We start from the raw sequence: 22,976 nt of genomic DNA, 5'->3' as shown, positions 1-22,976 counted from the left end.
TCCGAGGCTGTCCGGTATTTAAATCCTACTCAGAAGCTCTCAAGTTGCCGGTGCAACAACCGAACAAACACCCAGGTATACCTAAGAAAAATTTCCACACACCATCCTCAGAGAAAACTTCCATTCCCACTGCTGATAATATACAACCCGTGACTAAGGATAACAATGATGTTGAAGCTCCCACTTCTTCTCACACCCAACCACTTACTGCCGTCCAACAAGAGAACTCTAACGAAGATGTTGACTTAAAATCAGTTCTTTCATTTCTCAAGGGCTTACGTTTCCGTAGAATACTTACACACATTAAACGTGGTATCACATGTTTTCGACAAGCTGCAGACTCAGCTTCCAAGGCTGCAACAGTAATCGAAACAATAGCGGAAATGGTTGACGATGGCTGTTTGTAAATCCGGCGTCCTACACCACACACTTATACTTGCTACGTGGAATGCAGATGGTCTTGAGGGGCAGAAACAAACGCTTCTTCGCTTCCTAATAAAGCATAGAGTTGATGTCATGTTCATCCAAGAAACATTTTACTGCTCGCATCACTTCTTGGCGCCTATCTAATTACATTGTGTACAGACAGGACAGAGTGGGTAGACAGAAAGGAGGATTGCTGCTCATCATCAAAAAGTCATTACCAGTAAGGTTGCTTACAATACCACCAACACTTACTTTACAGGCACTTGCTGTTGAGCTAATAACTCCAGGAGTTACATTAGTACTGGTCACTGGATATAGGTCTCCGGCCACACACTTAGAACCGGCTGACTTCGACATCATCGCAAATTTAGGGCCCAAAGTTATCCTAGCTGGTGACCTTAACGCAAAGCATGGAGAATGGAACTCCATTACTCCAAACACTGCTGGAGACGCTTTACATCAATACCTCCTCACGTCCAACTTTATCATCAGTGCTCCACCAGATCCAACTCCTTATCCAAAATTCGGCGGCCAACCTGACGTGCTTGACGTTGCTCTTTGCAAAAACGTATCCTTTAGTATTCATCCATATGTTCTCTCGGACCTAGACTCAGATCACGATCCAGTCATTTTTCATGTCTCCCACCGTAGCATCGCCCACACTGCTCCTATTCTTAAACACATAGAAACTGATTGGGATTTGTTTAAACAAGAATTAAACACACTGATCGACCTAAGAGATCGGTCCGCCACCATTCAGGACATCGATCAGACAGTTTCTCATATCACAGTAGCACTTCGTACAGCAGAGGCAGCAAGCTCCACTACTACAATCTCTCCAACGCAAACAGGTCAATGCGACAGTCTACATCTGCAACTCTATATTCATTTAAAACGGTGGGCTAGACGTCGCTGGCAGCACAAACTTCATCTGCCTACAAGACAGTGTGGAATAAACTGCGTGCAAAGATCAAGATGCTAACTCAACGACAAAACCAACAGTACTGGGAAGATACTTTTCGTAACCTCACAGTAAATGATCATAAAATTTGGACATACTCTAAATCCTTCCAACGGGCTACTAATGCTTCCAGAGCTAGAGTCCTCCAAGGACCACAAGGACTGACTCAAGACCCTCAGTTGCAAGCAGATACTTTCGCTGACTCTCTGCAAGCACAGTTCCAGCCCAATAGAAATCAACTCGATCCTTATTTCCACCAGCACATTAAGACTACCTTATATAGTATACGAACTCAAAACCCTACACATGGCATCAGCCCAGTTACACCTCGGGAAATAGAAAAACACATCAAATGTCTACCGACAAAGACAGCATCTGGGCCTGATGGGATTCGACCTGAGATACTGAAACATCCAACTCGAAAATTACTGGTCTTTTTGGCATATTTATTTAATGCCATCTTTCAAATATGCTACTTCCCAAAGAGTTGGAAGGAAGCTCGTATTATCACCAACCCTAAACCCGGAAAGAATCCGCTGCTTCCGGAAAACTATAGGCCGATAAGTCTTCTGTCACACTTAAGTAAATTATTTGAACGTGTGTTCCTCTGGAGGTTGAAACAACATGTCGCCAATAGTGATCTTCTACCCTTCCATCAGTTTGGGTTTCGTGCTCAACATAGCACTACTACTCAACTCGTCCGAGTAGTTGATCACTTAACAGTGGCTTTCAATAGAAAACACCACACCCTTGGAGTATACCTGGATGTGTCAAAAGCATTTGATAAAGTCTGGTTAGCTGGATTATTATATAAGCTATATACTCAAGGTCTTCCGGATCGTTTTCTGCATTTACTTCGTTCGTATCTCACTGGCAGAATCTTTCATGTGTCAGTTGATGGTGTCATGTCCTCGTCTAGGCCAATTAAAGCAGGTCTCCCACAAGGCGCTGTACTTTCACCGCTTTTATATAATCTCTATACAGCAGATCTTCCAACTTCACCAAACTGCTTTTTCGCAACGTATGCCGATGATACCGCCTTTTACACAACAAGTAATTCACTTGCACAGTGCTACATCTATATGCAACGTCAACTAGACAGATTTCAGGAATGGGCCAGGCGCTGGAGAATTAAAGTAAATGCCGACAAAAGTTGCGCTGTCATTCACAGCAGAAGACGCATCCGCGCCCCTCGAACTCTAATATATGAGAACGCACACATTCCTCAATCCACGCATGCGAAATATTTGGGTGTGACATTAGATCAGGGACTCTCGTTCGCCCCACACATCCAAGATATAAAGCAACGAGCATTACGGAAAATGTCGGCCTTGTACCCCATTTTTCGCTGCAGTTCAATCTCTCATGAGGTCCGCGTGCACATTTTCAAGATGATAGTCCTGTCCACACTTTCTTATGCATGTCCTGCCTGGCAACATGTGTCTAATAGCCATCTTCAAACACTCGAAAGTGTGCAAACGAGAGCCGGACGCATCATCAGTGGTCACGACAGATATACTCGCAACAGTCAAATTCTGGAAGATTTAGAGCTGTCTCCTGTTAGAGAAGTTCTACGGCATCTCCATCATAAGTTCTGGCATACTTTACCAAGACATGTTAATCCAGCTATAGCTACCATCGGCACCGAATGTGCTCTACGGAATGTTTATTGCACACCACGCATCTAGTATCTCTCCATAGCTCGTAATAACATTATCAGCTACTCTGCGACAGTTGCAGATGTAGACTTCCAGACATAATAAAACAATAGTAGTATCCAACTAGCCACCTGCACATCTATATATATTCTTTATGCCATCTTACTCATGGAGTCAGGGGCTTCGGCCCGATACTCTTCACACAACTTCAACATTACCGTGACCGTGACCGTGACCGTGAGACAGCACCATCATACTAAACCAAGAAGCCTAGCCTCTCTTGTGTTTCTTACGATGTCAGCGAGGACCAAGTATTGCAACACGTACTTGCGAGCATAACACAATTAGAGCACTTAGAGGATTGACGAAAGTTTTCATTTTCGGAGGGCGCTTGCTTTTTGAATCTCATCCATCATCCTTCTTATCGTCTTCATCTTCATTTGGGCTTCGGCCCCAGGTTCCCTACGTATCATGACGGATCTTAGCAATGCTTCCGGCTCATCGCATCTCGGTCAACAAACTCCAGCTAATATAGGGCCAAACGGTCGACAGAAAACTCAACCCCGGATTGTTACCGGAACGGTATGGTCAGGACTTACTACCACTGTTTCTGCTACTTACGCTGACTGCATTACTAAAGGGCAGCGCATTCGCTCTCGATCTCTCTCGGATGGTGAGCAATCCATAGATCCGAAAAAACAGCGAGTTACATCTTTTATTGATCCAAGTATGAGCAATAACATGGATTGGGCATCATCCAATTCCGTCGATAACTCAAACTCACATCACCAACCTGAACCAATATATAACTTCCTGCTGACAGATTATGACCAAAAGTATAACACCGCTAGATCAGTTTTTCAGCAGTTGATTAAATATGAGCCTCGTCCTGAGATACGCGAAATCGTCAAAACTCGCAGAGGCATTATACTAAAATCTACCAACTCCAATTTTGCATCGCATGTGCGAAACAAAGCCACATTTGAGATCTTTGGACCAAAGGCTAAAATCTCCGCACTAACTCCAAGTGCAAGCAAAACTCCTCCTCCTCCTAGGCGATTGCCAATGCTATCCGTTGTTATACGAGGAGTTGAACCAGATCTCACCGATGAGGAAATCTATGAGGAATTACATCAGGAAGGATTTCCTGTAAAGCGGTGTATCCTGATAAAGAACGCTAACGGTGCAACATATCTTGTACGGGTTCTCACCGATCAGCCACAGTTGATAGACCAGCTTTTGTCCACTGGAGCTTACATTTATCGAAGACGTTACAAAGTAGAACCTTCTCACACACCTCCTCCTCTTCCGTTAAGATGCGAGAGATGTCAACTGTATAATGCACATCCCACATCCGAGTGTACTAATGATAATAAGTGTGGCTATTGTTCATTACAACATGCTACGAAGGATTGCCCCAATCAAAAGGCGCCACCACAGTGTAGTGCGTGTCCTGAAAAACATCCAACATATAGTTACAGATGTTAATCTAAGCCACAACCGGAACCTTCTAAACCAGAACTTGTTGCACCCATAAGGTCTGCTGACCGTCCCACTCCACCTGCAAACTCTTTACTTCATCCTGTTACTGTTGAAGATCTGCTACGATTCGTCACGCTTAGTCTACAGAACATTCATCCGTTTCTTCGCACTCACATTCTCAACCAAATCATCCATGCAGCTAAACTTCTGTTTAACCTTCAGCTCCATGCAACCTATTCTGTACCAACAGTTCATTTTCAAATCCAACCTATCGAAGTTTACGTTTAATATGGCAGGTTCCATTTGCAATATTTTTTTGTATTTTCGTAATGGCGTATAGCTTCTTATTTATGAACATACGCTCACTATTGACACATCAAGTACTATTCACGCAGTTATTACAGGAAGAACGCATCTCAGCCTTCACACTCAACGAAACTTATCTGGCTCCTTATCTACAGTGTTACATACCAAAATATAACTTACTACGTCATGACGCTCCGTCCGGACCCCGTCTATACGGCGGTACAGCTATCGGCATTAGCACTCGTCTACCATTACGCACTGTTACCATGCCTCAAACTTTCAATCTGCCTGAATACAATGTAACTACTCTCTACCTTCGGGGTCGCACAGTCACATTTGCCACAATCTATGTTCGGCCAGGAGCGATTCTCAACTATGATTTCTTTCGTTTCATTGATACGCAATCCCGGCATTATATTATCATGGCAGACTTGAATTTCCATAGTAGAACACAGCGCGACAAACAGCAATTTCTTGATTTTATACAAACTTCCACTACAGGAGAATTTCACATCTTGCCACAACCTACGAGGCCAGCTAGCAACACAACGCCTGGCGTAGTAATAACCTCGTCTTCTCTTTCTAATCTTATTAACATTACTGTACTAGATTCGATCGGCAGTGATCATGTTCCTGTTAAACTAGAACTGCAATGTACAGTGAAGTCGTCAAATCACTTACCAGCTAGAAAAATTTATCTATATCATAAGGCTAATTGGGATCAATACCGATCCACAATAGACGACGCCATTAGCACACTCACTATACCTACCTCGCAGAATAGTCTTGATCATGTTATCACTGACCTTACTGCAGCAGTTCAAGGAGCAGCGGAACATTCTATTCCGTCTACTCATGTACAACCGCATAAACCTATTTTGCCACCAACATATCTTGCACTAATTTCTGCTTCACGTCGAGCTTATCGTGAATATAGAACCAGTGGCAACTTGGAGGCACTGCGCTTACACCGCCAATATCTCCGAATAACACACAACTACATTGTATCATACAAAAAACGACAGTGGATTTTAACGTGTAATACTCTTACTGCAGAAACTCATCCCAGAAAATATTGGCGTAAATTCAACCAACTTACTGGCAAAACGTCTCGTCACCGTATCCTCTTATTCACAACCAACAAGCTCTTAATAATGACATCGACAAGGCTAATATTTTTGCTACATTTTTTCAAGAAGTCTTCACTCCTCTTTCTGGAGGGCACACACCGCACCGCCTTCAAACTTCGATCAATCGTCACGCCGATCCGACCGCTCCTCATCTACAGCCTTCTGACCACCATACTCTGGAACCTAATAATCCACTTACTCAGGCTATAGACCCAGATGACATCAGGACTATTTTAGCAACCAAACGCAGTACGGCACCTGGATTCGACTCCATCACATATGCTCTCATCAAACAAACACCTCCTTCTTTCATTCTGATTCTAAGCCATAGTTATACTTTTATCCTGCGCACTGGCTTCTTTCCGCTCGATTGGAAGTATTCTAAAGTTCTTTTATTTCCTAAGCCTAAGAAACCACCATCCGACGTACAGTCGTATCGCCGATCCATTTAACAAGTTGTCTCTGCAAATTATTAGAACGTATACTCGTTCGTCGGCTGCACGACCACCTCCTCATGCACAATCTTCTGCCGATCCATCAAGCCGGGTTCCGATTGCACTTCAGTACACTCGATCAGCTCTTAAGATTCGCCACTGCTATTTATAACCAATACAACAAGGGATTTCCTTCTTGTTTAGTTACGTTTGATTTGGAAAAGGCATTTGATAAGGTCTGGCATCCTGGCTTGATATACAAATTACACAACTATATGTTGCCCATATCTTACATACAATTAATCAATACTTTCTTAACAGGACGTCTTGCATATATTTCTATTAACAACGCTTTATCACACCCCATATTCTTACATTCTGGCGTACCTCAAGGTTCTTCTCTGTCTCCTTTGTTATATCTACTGTACGTTGCTGATCTCAGACTGACTCCTCACGTCCAAGTCTACCAATTCGCCGATGACACAGCATTTCTCACAACAGCTCGCACTATCCAGCGTATTAATAGACTCATGCAACCAGCTATCGACACATTTGTCCGTTGGTGTCAAGTCTGGAGACTCACTATTAACTCAGCGAAAACACAATCTGTAGTCTTTCTACCACCACGTAGACGATCCAGAGTGTTTCGCAATCCGAATTTATTAAATATTCACGTGGACGATACGCCAGTTCCTTTCACATCATCTCTTACTTACCGTGGGGTGATATTTGACTCAAAGCTTACGTGGACTCCCCATCTTAAGAAAATTGTTATTCAAGCTAAGAACAGACTAAATCTACTTAAACGTTTAGTTGGCACCAGCTGGGGTTTACGACCACCTACTGTCCTCCACACTTACAAAGTTTTTATGAGGACTACTTTAACCTATGGCCATACAGCTTGGGCCGCAGCTACCGACAAATTTTATAAACTATTGTCTATAGTGGAACGGCATGCTTTTAGATTGGCTTATCGAATTCACTTACCAAGCCCAACCAGACTTCTCTACGATCTCAGATTTTCCACCACTGCTCACCCATCTAGAACAGCTTCGCATTCGTTACATCACGAAACGCTTTGATTTACGACACCCCATGCTTCAGGATATACTACGATATGACCGAGACAATGATGCACCGCCAGGATACGTCGACACTCCGCTCCAACACTATCTTACACTGTATCACTTGCAAATGGATCCTGCCAATCGAGACCCGGAAGTCTTTGCTATATATCATCCACGCCATTTGTCATCTTCCATCTATCCATCATATGCACAGTAATAACCAACTAACATGGGCCTCCTCTGTCTACATCAGTTCCTGAATAGCCCCAGGAACAGAAGATAACAGCATCCGTTCACTAACAGAACCTAGTGTTGTGGCGTCCAGTACAATTCATCCTCATTTTCATCATCATTTCTAAATATTATTTCGTTGAGTTGTAATTTCTATTACTGTTTTTCTTATTTTTTATTATATTCACGCACTTAGCCTTCATGCACTGACAGTTTATTTTCTTGTTTCATATTTCTAATAGCCTCCATGGACATATTACCTTTATGTTATTATTATTAGGTTTTTGTGTCACCTGTTTCAACTTATCTCTATTGTATGTAAGTTAATTACTTAAAATAATGAATGAATAAAGGAAAACCCCTTAGACCAACCACAATTTCTGTAGCCTCAACATTCCTAATACAACACTTCCCCGAAGAAAGGGCGCAACCCTTTAACCGGGTAGATGACAAAAAACAAAAAAAAAAGAAGACAGCACATCATACTTTCCCAGACCTTGCTCTGAAGCGCCACTGAGAGAACAGTGACGAGTTTTGAAAATATCCTTCCTTTTCCTGATCCTTTCCTGAGCTTTTTCTCTGTCTCTTTTGCGCGAACCGTCTGTCAGACTGATCAAGCCAAGGGCAGCCGGTTCTACAGATCGAGGCAGGGGACCTGCTCTCCCTGGACAACTATCCGAACGGGTTGTCCCACCTACTCATCAACACATATCAACATTCATCTGCTCGAGAATAGTTCAGGTCTCGTGATAATAGTTCGATATTTACGATGGCAGACCCAGGCTCAGGCAGTGGAGCATCTTTAGAAAGTCGATATGGAGGCTTACCACCAGTCTTCGTTAGCCCACCTGCTATCTCTACGAAGGTGGAGAAGCGGAAGGACTATGCCGAGAGACAAAGACGAGCTTCTGAACGCTCGACCGCCTCCACTACATCAGCTGGTTCTAGATCTCGATTTCGATCTCCACGGAGCCAACCCAGTTACTCTGATAGGGTGAAACATTCGCCTCCTGCTAAGAAACACCATATCGATGTTTTAGAATCATCTGACATGGAAGCCGACGTTTTACCGACAACACGCCGATCATCAACATCTGTTCATCCTGTTTCTTCTTCACCTCACTGCTTTTTGCTTCAAAACTTCGACGCTAAATTCACCAATGAAAAATTCATCATCCTTCAACTTCGAAAATACCTGCCAAGCATTCCACTCACTGAAGTTGTAAAAACCCGCAATGGCTTTATCTTCAAATCATCTGATGCTAACTTCCTATCTACAGTCCGTAATAAAGCCTCGTTCGAGATTTTCGGAAAAAATGCTACACTTGTCTCCTTGAACGCTACTCGTCGTAAGATACCACCCCCTCCAAAACGTTCTTCGATGTTATCTGTAGTCATCAGGGGAGTCGATCCATCATATTCTGATGATGAAATACATGAGGAATTGCGCAACGAGGGGCATACCATTGATAAAATTCTTCGCGTTCGTAATAACACTGGGCCTACTTACATGGTGCGAGTCCTAACCATATCTCAAGAGACGATCGACCATCTGCTTACTCATAGTGCCTTCATTTACAAGCGCAAACGTCGCGTTGAACCCTCTCGATCGTCTGCGCCATTGCCTTTACGATGCAAAAAATGTCAAACGTACAACAATCATGCAACAGCGCATTGTACAAACCCCACTATATATGGGTATTGCTCTGGCCCCCATTTAACTCGTGTTTGCCCTAATATGAACCTTCCACCTCAATGTTCTGCGTGCTCGGAGCGCCACCCTACCTATAGTTATAAATGTAAACGCAAACCGTCCCCAGACAAAACACACCCCGAATTAGTAGTACCATTACGTACTCAGTCTACCTCCACCAACACAGAAGCTTCAGTAAATGATCCAGTCACCCTTGGTAAACTCTTAGAATTTCTCACATTAACACTGCAGAATATTCATCCTTTCCACCGTTCCCACATCCTTCAGCAACTCACTCTTGCCGCTAAAGCCACTTTTCATGTAGCTATCTATGCAACTTACTCAAACAATTACGTTCATTTCCATACTACACCACTCGAAACATCTGTTTAATATCTTGGTCGTCATGGATATCAGCTTTCTGTTTCTCAATATTCGATCAATCACCAAGAATAAAACTCTTTTCCAAGCACTCCTACAAGAAGAACACATCACTGCTTTTCTTCTGAATGAAACTTTTTTGACTCAGTCCATGCAGTGCAGATTTCCCACCTACATGTTGCTTCGCCATGATAACATGACACCAGCGTTAAGAGCAAACGGTGGAGTTGCTATGGGCTTTCGCCATAATCTACCATTCAGACAACATAGCTGCCCTGCACTAGCCTTACCGGAGCACATCGTAGCTACTTTGTATTTTAAATCCATCGCTCTTACTTTCGCTACCATCTACGTCAGACCCGGCACTTCAATTCCGTTAGATTTTTCTCTTACATTTCCAATACCTTCAAAAATTTTTCTCATCCTCGCAGACGTAAATTTTCATAGTCGCTCTGCTCATAAACGCACCCAATTTCAAGATCATATAGCATCTCACACTGCAGGAATTCTTCTCAACCTTCCTTCGCCCACACGTCCAGTTTTCAATACCACACCCGATATTGCAATTACCTCCAATACAATAGTTACACGTTGTACTGTGGCAGTCTTAGACTTACTAGGTAGTGATCACGCTCCCATTAAAATCACATATCATACTGGTCTCGCCCCTTCACAAGCAGCATCATCGCCTCATCTCACACCACGCTATGATAAAGCAGATTGGGTCAATTATCGCACTTACATCTCTTCTACCATCGACCATTCTCATTCACCTACCACTTCTGACGAGCTTGCGACGCAAGTCACCACTATAACCACTGCTATTCAGCAAGCTTCAGCCCTATACATTCCACAAACTGAATCAGTACCTTATCGACCTAAACTACCACCTCACTACCTCGCTATGATCCGTCGTTCTCGTCAATGTTATCGCGAATACCTGCACACTCGAAACCCTGATACCTTACGCCTTCACCATCAACTCCAGAGAACTGTTCGCAACTATATTACCGCTTATAAGCAACGCCAATGGATCAAAACATGTAATCATCTTGATGAAACATCGCATCCCACGCTATACTGGAAACGCTTTAATGCACTCTTTGGAAAACTCACTAAGACTTCCTACCCCCTTCTACTAGATAATACAGCCATTCATTCCGACCAGGATAAAGCGAACGCTTTCGCCAATCATCTTCAAGCTATCTTTACACCATCTCCACCTGATCATATGTTCCACCCTCATCCTGCTAAGGCAGTAAATACTCAATCTAAATCTCTTCAACCTGCTGTGACTCATAGACTTCCTGAACATGTTCTCACTGCTCCGATTACAGTCGAAGAATTTTTTTCTGTTGTCCGGCGAAAGCGCAACACAGCTCCAGGATTCGATCGTATCACCTATCGCCATATTAAAGAGAGCCCCATCACACTACTCATGCTACTATCACTGATATACACCTTCATACTTCGCACTGGTTTATTTCCGATAGATTGGAAGGTATCAAAACCCCTTATGTTTCCAAAACCGAATAAACCCCCATCCGAAACTTCATCGTACAGACCGATTAAGTTAACCTCCACTTTCAACAAGATTTTCGAACGCATTCTCGTCAAACGCTTACATCCATATCTAGCAGATCGAAACATTATTCCCTCTCATCAGGCTGGTTTATGACCTTCCTATTCAATAAATGACCAATTACTTCGCCTTTCAACACTTATAAGTCCGTATAACCGTCATGTCTGGTTCTCTTTGATCTTGAAAAAGCCTTTGATAAAGTTTGGCATTTGGCACTTATCTATAAACTCATTAAACTCAAACTTCCTATCACAATCATCCGCCTCATCTATCATTTTCTCGTCTGCCGTTTGTCTTACGTTGCTATCAATGACGCACTCTCTCATCCTATTTTTTTACTGTGCGGTGTGCCACAAGGATCTGCCTTATCACCTTTATTGTATGTCCTCTTTGTCGGAGACTTTCCCGAGCTACCTCCCAATGTTCACCTGTTACAATACGCCGACGACACAGCTTTTCTGGCACTCTGCCGAACTATCCAACACATCAATGCCTGTCTTCAGGAAGTTATTAATCGCTTCATAGCCTGGTGTCGCAAATGGAATTTGACAATAAATGCTGCCAAAACCCAAACTATAGTATTTATTCCGCCACGCAAACGCACCAAAGTTTATCGCAACCCTTCTTTACTTTCTCTTACAGTTAACCAGGTTCCCCTCCGGCCTTCAAAAACAGTAACCTATCTTGGGATAGTTTTTGACCACCGTCTGACTTGGACCCCACATCTCAAATCAGTGACAACCAAAGTATGAAACAGACTCAATCTATTGAAACGTCTCACCGGCACTACCTGGGGCCTATCTCCAAGTATAGTCCTTAATACTTACAAAGTTTTCCTCCGACAAGTCATCACATACGGTTTTCCAGCTTGGATCTCCGCTCCACTATCCTATTATAAGCAACTTGATATTTTCGAACGACATGCCTTCCGCCTTGCCTTTCGCATATTTCTCCCTAGTCCTACTCGTGAACTTTATTCACTAATCACATTCCCTATTCTCAAATTTCACCTGGAGACACTCCGTCAAAGATTTATCACCACAAGTTACACTCAACATCATCCTCTTCTTTTCGCCACTATGCACTATCTTGCACTCCATCCCACCCGACCCCTATATTATTACACACCGTTACACTTACTTTACACTCTTTATTGCTACTCGCTTCCCCCTGATCACCTAGACCTCACACTTCTGGAAGATTATTGTCTGCATGCTCATCTACCTCATGTTTTTCCTTCATATAGTGCACAGTAACTCCTCTTGTAACTAACAGAGCTCCTACTGTCTTCATTAGCCTAGCGTCGCCCCTAGGCAGAAGATAACTGCATTCGTCTTCCTAACATCTCCCTTGTGTTGTCCTGTGCTTGCACCTCATCTCATCTTTCACGTTCATCCTTTTATCATGATTTAACATAATCTCATTGGAGCTTACGTACGTCCTTTCTCTGCCATTATATACATTTGTCATCCATGATCTATGCCTGTATCTCCATACAGATATCTTGATATGTTCCATTATCTATTATTATCTATATGTATATTTGTTCCTATCATTCATTTTTTTTGTTTTTGTCATTTTGTACTATGAAATTTATATATGTTTGTTAAGTTATATATGTGTGTAGTTTTTCCTCCTCACATCCTAATGATTATGATCGCAAAGATCATAATGACTTACACAATGATATTACGTTAATAAAGTAAATAAATAAATAAATTACCTTCACTTAGACAAGCCATCCTTAACCAAAATCCTACTTTTTCGTCAAATCTTCTCCTGAAAGAGGGTGTAGCCCTCTCAGAGGTAGCTAGCCTCGTGCTAGCATTAAAAAAAGAGACAGCATCCGGGCCCGACAGAATTCGATCTGATATCCTAAGACATCCAACCAGAAAACTATTGGTCTTCCTAACATATTTATTTAATGCCATCTTTCAGTTATGCTATTTCCCAAAGACCTGGAAGGAAGCTCGTATTATCACCATCCCCAAGCCCGGGAAGAATCCACTTCTTCCGGAAAACTATAGGCCAATAAGTCTTCTGCACCACCTAAGTAAACTCTTTGAACGTGTGTTTCTCTGGAGGCTGAAACAGCATGTAGCTACTAGAGGCCTTCTAGCATTTCATCAGTTCGGGTTTCGTGCCCAATATAGCACTACTACACAACTCGTGCGAGTAATGGATCATTTAACAGTGGCTTTCAACAGAAAACAACAAACCCTTGGAGCCTACCTGGATGTCTCAAAAGCCTTTGATAAAGTCTGGTTAGCTAGACTATAAACTATACACGCAAGGTTCTTCAGATCGTCTTCTCCATTTTCTGCGTTCCTACCTCATTGGCAGAAAACTCCATGTGTCTTTTGACGGTGTTAAATCCACGTCTAGACCTATTAAAGCAGGTGTTCCAGAAGGCGCTGTACTTTCACCGCTTTTATATAATCTGTACACAGCAGATATTCCGACCTTACCCCATTGCTTTGTTGCAACGTACGCCGACGATACTGCCTTTTTTACGACCAGTAGCTCACTTGCACAGTGTTATATATACATGCAACGTCAACTCATAGGTTTTCAAGAATGGGCAAGACGTTGGAGGATCAAAATAAATGCAGACAAAAGCTGTGCTGTCATCCACAGTCGGAGACGCATCCGCACCCATCGAAATCTAAACTATGAGAACACACGCATTCCTCATGCTACGCACGCCAAATATTTGGGTGTAACTTTAGATCGTGGTCTAACGTTCGCCGCAAACATCAGAGACATAAAACAGAGAGCATTACGAAAAATCTCAGCGTTGTATCCCATGTTGCGCTGTAGCTCCCTTTCTCATGAGGTCCGAGTTCACGTCTTCAAAATGATAATCCTGGCTGCCATCTCTTATGCATGCCCTGCCTGGCAACATGCTTCACATAGTCACATACAAACTCTCGAAAGTGTGAAAACTCGAGCTGGTCGTATAATCACTGGTCACAACAGATATACACGAAACAGCCAGACCCTGGAAGACTTAGAGCTACTCACTGTCAGAGACGTACTACGCCATCTCCACAATAAGTTCTGGCGTACTTTACCCAGACATATAAATCCGGCTATAGCTAATATCGGCACTAAATGCGCACTGCGGAACGTCCATCGAACACACCGCATTTAAAATCTCTGCAGAACTGGTAAAGAAGTCATAATCAGCTACTCTGCGACAGTTGCAGATGTAGTCTATCATACATAACAAAACAATAGTAACATCCAACAAACCACCAGCACATCTTGATATATTCTCTAAAACATATTACTCATGGAGTCAGGGACTCCGGCCCGATACTCTATACATAACCACAAAATTACCGTGACCGTGACCGTGACCGTTGGAACTGGCCACCTGGAGCTCTAACCAGGTTAAAAAATAGGGTATCCGTAGCTGACGGAGAAAAATAAGCGAGTCACTTAGGTGTTCCATCCCCATTTGTTGAATTTATTACGCGATTTTCCTATATACGGTTGGATTACTTGCCTCCCTGAGGTTGAGGAAACTGTCGAATTATTTTAATACCTCCACGGAGGTTAACGCACCAAATTCATCTTATCTGTTGACGACCTTGCTATTCATCTTAGATTAACGATTTATTTTGAAACTCTTCTCTTCGGAGGCAGAGATAAGTAAAACTAGTTGACGACTTTGGCACCTCTACCGACTAACGATTTGTAGTCGGTCTTAGTCTTAGGAGTAGTATTCTTAGGAGGAATAGGCACGCTAATAAACTCAGAACTTAGAGCACCGCTCTAAGACCACAATATATACAAGGGCCGTCACTATCCTCCTTTGTGGTAAGCTGGCGCCATCTCCTACTTTAACTATCAAGATGGCCTCTCAGAAGACACCAGTGAAATCTGAGAAATAGCACAATCAAACAAGAATCCTAGTATCAGGGACAAAATAATACGAGCAACTTATAAACCTGAAGACTTCCTTCTGCCATTAGGTAAACCCAAGCAACCAAACGTTCCACCGAAGTCAAAATTGAAAACTCCTACACATAAACAGACAAGTGCTTCGCAACCATCAACGTCAAATAACACCAAAGATATGGATTTCACAGTAGTAGGGAAACTAAAGCGACTTAGGTCGTCTTTGGACAATCTCAACAAAGTAGAAAAACAAATTAACAGCACTCTAGAATAACCTCCACTTCCCACCAGTAATAAGTTCGATGCTTTGTCACCCGAACAAACAGATAATGCTAGAGCCATCAATAACAATGCACAGAAAAACAAGCCCTCCATTTTCAAGCCGCCTCCAATTTTCATATACGGAATTACCAATACATATACAATTATAAAGACCCTGTCACGGGCATTGAAGCCTCCCTTAGCACAGCCCAACAAAGAGCGCATTCGCCTTCAAGCAGCTAACAAAGACGATTATAACTCTATTAAGACTTATTGTGAACAAACAAAGACTGAATATGCCACAGTAATAGCATAAACTGAAAGGCCCATTAAGGTAGTTGTCCGAAAACTGCCTATTGATACAGAATTAGAATACCTGAAAGAAGATCTTATCAGATTGGGCTACAAACCGACAAGCATCCATCAAATGTCTCGCAAAAGTAAGACGGATGGCAAGAAAATACTAATGCAATTATTCTTGGTTGCTTTGGAGAGAACTGCAGCTGTTAAAGAGATCTATGCAATTAATAACTTACTACATTACAAGGTCCAAATCGAACCCTATAAGCCTCTGTCAGTGCTACAATGTTATAGGTGCCAACGTTTGGGGCATTCGCAAGATACCTGCCAAGCCCACCCGTGGTGTCTCAAATGTGGGCAACTGCATTTCACACAGTCTTGCTGCAAACCAGATACATCCACACCCGCTACTTGTGCAAACTGTCAGGGAGATCACCCGGCAAATTACCGCGGTTGCCCGGTATTTAAATCTTACTCTGAGGCTCTAAAATTGTCGGCACAGCAGCCGAAGAAACATCCAGATAAAACCAAGAAAAGTTCCCAAGACCCATCAGATGAGGAAATATCCATTCCCACTATTGACAATGTCCAACCTGTGGCTACAGATGGTGACGACGCTAAAGCTTCCACTTCATCCCACACCGATTCAGCTTCTACTCACAAACAGGAGAGCCCTAACGAAGACCTGGACATAAAGTCCGTTCTTTCATTCCTCAAGGGCTTACATTTCCGCAAAATAATAACACACATCAAACATGGTATTACACGTTTCCGACAAGCTGCTGACTCAGCTTCCAAGGCTGCAGCAGTCATCGAAACAATAGCAGAAATGGCTGACGATGGCTGTTTCTAACTCCAGCGTCCTACATCACACACCTGTCCTCGCTACGTGGAATGCAGATGGTCTCGAGGGGCAGAAACAAATGCTGATTAGATTTCTCACACACCACAGAGTTGATGTCATGTTTATACAAGAAACCCACTTTACTGCTCGTATCCTTACTTCGCGACTACCCAATTACATTGTGTACCGACAGGATAGAGTGGACAGACAGAAAGGAAGATTACTACTTATAATCAAAAAGGCATTTCCAGTCAAGTTGATTACAATACCACCCCTACTTACTTTGGAGGCACTTCCTGTTCAATTAATAACTCCAGGCGTTCCATTAATATTGGCTACCGGGTAAAGGTCCCGGCCACACAACTAGAGCCCACAGACTTCGATGTCATTGCTAACTTAGGGCCAAAAGTCATCTTAGCTGCAGATCTCAATGCTAAATATGGAGAATGGAACTCGATTACTCCAAACACTGCTGGAGATGATTTACATCAATATCTACTTACCTCCAACTTCATCATCAGTGCTCCACCGGACCCAACTCATTATCCAAAATTCGGCGGACAACCAGATGTTCTTGACGTCGCTCTTTGCAAATATGTATCATTTAATGTTCATCCTAATGTCATTTCCGATTTAGATTCTGACCATGATCCAGTCATTTTTCACGTCTCGCACCGCGTCATCGCTCATTCTGCTCCCATCTTCAAGCAAATAGAAACTGACTGGCATCTTTTCAAACAAGAACTAAACACTATAATCGATCTGCGAGATCGGCCCGCCACCATTAAGGACATCGACCAAGCGGTCTCGCACGTCACGTTAGCACTTCGCACAGCAGAGGCAGCGAGCTCTACCTCCATAATCTCTCCAACGCGCATTGTTACATCTACATGCAACGACAACTAAACGGTTTTCAGGAATGGGCGAGACGTTGGAGGATTAAAATCAATGCAGACAAAAGCTGTGCTGTCATTCACAGTAAGAGGCGGATCCGTGCTCCACGAAATTTAACCTATGAGAACGCTCGTATTCCTCACGCTATGCACGCCAAATATTTGGGTGTAACGTTAGACCGTGGTTTAACGTTCGCCGCTCACATCAGGGACATAAAACAAAGGTCCTTACGAAACATTTCAGCGTTATACCCCATCTTTCGCTGCAGTTCACTTTCCCATGAGGTTCGAGTTCACATCTTCATGATGATAGTCCTGTCTACAATCTCTTATGCATGCCCTGCCTGGCAATATGCTTCATCCAGACATATACAAACACTTGAAAGTGTAAAAACTCGAGCTGGTCGTATAAACACTGGTCACGACAGATACACACGAAACAGTCAGAATCTGGAAGATTTAGAGCTACCCACTGTTAGAGAAGTTCTACTGCATTTGCACAGTAAGTTCTGGTGTACTTTACCAAGACATATTAATCCAGCCATAGCTAACATCGGCACTAAATGCACTCTCCGGAACGTCCATCGCATGCCACCTTTCCAGAGCTCGTAATGAAACCATAATCAGCTACTCTGCGACAGTTGCAGATGTAGACTTCCATCCATCACAAAACAATAGTAATTTCCAACTAACTATCAACGCATCTTTATATATATTTTATACAGTCCTACTCATGGAGCCAGGAGCTCCGGCCCGATACTCTATACAATATTACAACATTACCGTGACCGTGGCCATGACCGTTGCTTGTGTCGTGCGAATATTATCTAGGCTCCTTGTTGTTCGATTAGTTAGTTCTTACACGTGCGGAGGATTCCTTTGAATCGACATCGGCCTCACGGTCCGAGCCGCATAGTTTCTTAGATAGGTCTTCGTTGCTACTTACTAACTTTGGAGGTTTAGTCCGCTCATAACCTGTACGGGGCGCTGCACTTTTAGTGTTTGCGAAACGCCAGGCACTTTACTAACTCCCCTAGTTGGTGACGCAACACTTCGGTGTTAGCGGTACGCCACATTCACTACTTCTCTGAACGTCTTAATTCTCTCTCTCATAGTTTCATCTCTTTGTCTCATCTTTTCCGGTGGGTCTCGACTGACGAAAGGCTTCGCCTTTCCGACGTCCTTCTTACGACGATATCATGCCAATGACCCCGGATTTTTCTTCTACGAAGGGCAAACATCAGCACCTTATGTCTACTGTCATGGGATCCCCGCGGGAACCTCGGCGAGATGCTCCACGGTTGCAAAAGCGCACGAAAGCTCCTAGCACCTCTCAATCCTCTGAGGGCTCACCCCCTCGCAATCGAGACCGTTCTCGCTCCCCGCCGAAACTCTCTTATACCGAGGCTTTGAAAAGTTCTCCAAAATTAACTCAGGGCACATCCAACTGCGATTCTAATCAAGTGACACCAGCTTCTTCCACTGAAAATCTCATGGACGTCGGTGCAGACAAACCAACCATTTATAACATCCTATTCAGCAATCTCAACCCGGCATATTCAACTATTAAATCCTTCTATAAGCAACTAATGCGCTATTGCAATCGGCTGGACTTACAACAACTGGTTAAAGCTCAGAATGGCATCATCCTTAAATCTACCAATGCACAACTGTAGAAACACCTAATCCACGAAATTCGTCCTGCCATGTTCGGCTCTAACGCCAGAATTCAATTATTAACATCTCATCAAAAATACTATCACCGCTCCGTCGTCCATCTCTTCTTTCGGCGGTCATTCGTGGTGTTGACCCAACCCTGACGGAGCAGGATATCTTGGATGAACCAAAAGAGGAAGGCCTTCATCCAAAACGAGCAATTCGAATCAAAAATTCCAATGGCCCTACTTATATGGTGCGTATCCTCACCGATGACCAGCAACTGATAGACAATCTTCTTCGCAACGGAGTGTATATCTATCGTTGTCATCATCGAGTGGAACCTCCCCGCACTCCACCACCAGTTCCGTTGCGATGCGAAAACTGTTTGTCCTATAATACGCACCCCACCAATAAGTCCACACTGTCCACAGTCTGTCCTCACTGCAAAAGGTCACATAAGCTCAAGGACTGCCCGAACCTTCAACAGCCGGCAATACCTGCAATACCTGCGATGGTCCCCACCCTACCTACTCATACCGGTGCACAAAGAAACCGCCACCTCTACCGGATAAACCGGAAACAGTCGTTCCACTTCGTCTTCACCCTGCAACGCAAGTGTCGACAGGCACACAGACCTCTCTCCTTCCGCCCCCGACAGTTGAAAATGTCTTACAATTTGTCACACTTGTTTTGCAGAATACGTTTCCGTATCGGCGGGAAGCCATTCTTAGCCATGCAACCAAGGCCGCATTAGCTATCTTCCTCCTTCACATGGCTGCTACCTACTCCGGATTATCTACTTACTTCCATTTCCACTGTGATCCGGAATCATGAATCCAAGACCGAAAGGAAGCAAACCACTGCATATCCTCTTTTCTAATGTCCGTTCTTTACCTAGGAACAGCATACTTATAGAAACGCTTGCTACGGCTCATCATGTGGACTGCATCCTCCTGAACGAAACTTTCTTGAAACACTCTGAGCTTTACTATTTTCCACATTTTCACCTCCTGCGCTCAAATCACCCTCAAAACGTTGCTCGGGGGGGGGGGGGGGGTGCCGCGGTGGCTGTCCGGTCATCGCTGCCCTTTCGACCAATTACACCTGCTCACGCTGATGCATATCCAGAGAGCGTTATTGCCACCATCTATCTTGCAGATAAAATCATCACTGTGGCTACCATCTACGTGCGCAGTACTCAGCCGCTGCCCTACCGCTTTCTTACCTATCTTGACACACATTCCAAAACCTATATGCTCCTGGCGGACCTGAATTATACATCTCGCACCGCAGAGCAACAGCAGCGCTTTCAGGATTTCCTACTTACCACCAAAGCCTCCTTCATGCCGCTTCCACAGCCAACTCGCCCAGTCAGTGACCCTACACCAGATGTTGTCCTCCTTTCTAGCAACCTAGTGCATCTTCAACACTTGAAGTCCTTGGGACTATCGGCAGTGACCATCTTCCTGTCCTCCTTACTGTTACCAGCCCTGGGAAGACACAGCCATCGTACCACCACCTGTTACTTATAATTTCCGTCGGGCAGACTGGCACAAATATAAAACATATTTGACAGAAGCGCTTGACGGTACCCCTACCGACTTACTAGTGCTGATTCCGTAAACTTCTTGTCAACCACACTCACTGATGCTATACATCGAGCCACCGAACATGCAGTCCCAAAGCAGCACGCTTATTCATCTCGGCCCCCTTTCCACCCCGAGCTCTTACTCTACTGGCAAGTTCTCGACACTACTTTGCTGAACACAACCGCACTAAGGATCCGCATTTCTTACATTTGCACCAGCAGTTCCAACGCATGGTTAAGTCCTACCTCATAGCACGAAAACGACTAACATGGCGAAACTCCTGTAATCACTTCGTACCGAACGCAATCCAACAAAATTCTGGACCCTCTTTCACCGACTTACATCTCAAACCAACAGCCCACAATATCCGCTTCTGGTTCATAATGCAGCTCCACCGACAGACGCCGCTAAAGCCAAGCTTCCGCCACTCACTTTGAGGCGGTTTTCACTCCGCATATGGCTCCAATCTTTAGTCATCCTACCCATCAACATATCACTGAAGCAGGTAATCCGCACCAACAACTTTATCAACCGCTATTCGCTCCTCAGCCTACAGTTTCTACCGGCCTTCTTGCACCGATTACCACAGAAGATATCCACTCCGCTCTCTACAATAGACGCAACACTTCACCGGGCGTGGACGCATTTAGTTACCGTCAGTTATCTCAGGCACCACCTTTGTTTCATACATTGCTCGCTGTCCTATATACAGCCATCCTCACCACAGGCTTTTTTCCTCCTGCCTGGAAACTAGCCAAAATCATAGTCTTCCTCAAGCCAGGAAAAGATCCAACTCAAGTCACTTCATACCGGCCCATCAGTCTCACCACAGTCTTCAGCAAAACTTTGGAATGTATCCTAGTGAAACGGCTACATGTATATCTGCAACAGCGCCATATCCTTCTGCTCACTCAAGCAGGCTTTCGCCCATTCTTCGCCACGACCGAACAACTCTAGAAACTGTCATCTCTAATAGTCAATCACTACAACAAGAAGCTTGCCATTAATGAGTTACGCTTATACTTGGCTTGGGTTTGATATAATTTTACTTGCGTTACACTTGTGAAGGCAAGCTTGCCGCAAGCCTTGCCCTGAATTAAGTAAATAGCTTGCCACAAGCTTGCAGCAAGCTAATTGGCTTGCATAGTAGAGCTTGCGGCAAGCTAATTGACATGCAACAGCAAGTTTGGGCAAACTTGCAGCAAGTTTAAATTGCTATCTGGGTCTTGAGTGGGGTTGGGTACTCAAAGGTCAACATACTTATCCGGAAACTACTGATGAAACTCCAGCACCTGACTCTATCTTAAAGGTTGTGCGTTGTCAGTGCAAAGCACTGGGAAGAAAATTATGTAGTAGCATGAGCTGCTCCTGTAAAAAAACAGATTTCTTAGTGTGTGATGTATTTGCTGTGTGCTGATTATGAGCTGTGTGTATCTGCATGTCGATACTGCCATGGCGATGGCTGCACTAATGGTCGTGAAAGCGTAAGCATTTCCGTAGATGATTCATCATTCGATGAAAGCTTCTAATTAGAAAAGAAATATAAAAAAATACCTTTAAATTCACAATCAAACGTTGTGCTAATATGCGTCAATATACCAGAACACTGAAGTGTATGTATCGTAAACTGAGTTTGTGAACGAATCCGCAATGAATGCAGTTGGACGTGTGTGAATGTGTCTGAGTACTGTAAATAATGTAAAAAGTGTGTGGTGTATAAGAATTCATAAAAAAAGTAGTGCTTATATTAAAATAAATACACAATTAAACTTAGAACCCTCTAGCAAAAGTGATCAAAATTTGTTTTATTAGTGAAACGAACACGAAACAGGTCATTAGGACTCGCATGTACAGAGGTGAAGGAGTAATAAATATTGGCAAGGAATGCAATCAAGACATATAGAGACTTCACAAACAAAATAAATAATAACCAACAATTTGGTTGCAGTTACTTGCATACAAGGCTCAGAAACAAGGAATGAAACATTGAAATTAACGAAACATAAAGTTATAAGAGAATTCATAGAAATGTTTTGTGTTTAAATCAAATAATAAAGTATTCATACAGGATAGAAACAGGTTATGGAGTATAAATCATACTGAAATGGGAATTCGTACAGATATATTTTTATTATTTTTACAGTGAGGAATCCAAAAACAACAATTCGAATTT

At 43.4% G+C, this 22,976-nt stretch overlaps 1 protein-coding gene across 2 annotated transcripts in view; it reads right to left on the bottom strand.

Moving 5' to 3' along the window:
- Positions 1–22,976, bottom strand: part of Apoltp (Apolipoprotein lipid transfer particle) — a 6,186,292-nt gene that overhangs the window by 309,572 nt on the left and 5,853,744 nt on the right. The window lies entirely within an intron of this gene.

This window comes from Thermobia domestica, chromosome 6 (genome assembly GCF_964235325.1).
Source record: "Thermobia domestica chromosome 6, izTheDome1.hap1.1, whole genome shotgun sequence".
Lineage (NCBI taxonomy): Eukaryota > Metazoa > Arthropoda > Insecta > Zygentoma > Lepismatidae > Thermobia > Thermobia domestica.
The sequence above is the reverse complement of the archived record's forward strand: the minus strand, read 5'-3'. Positions and strand labels throughout refer to the sequence as shown.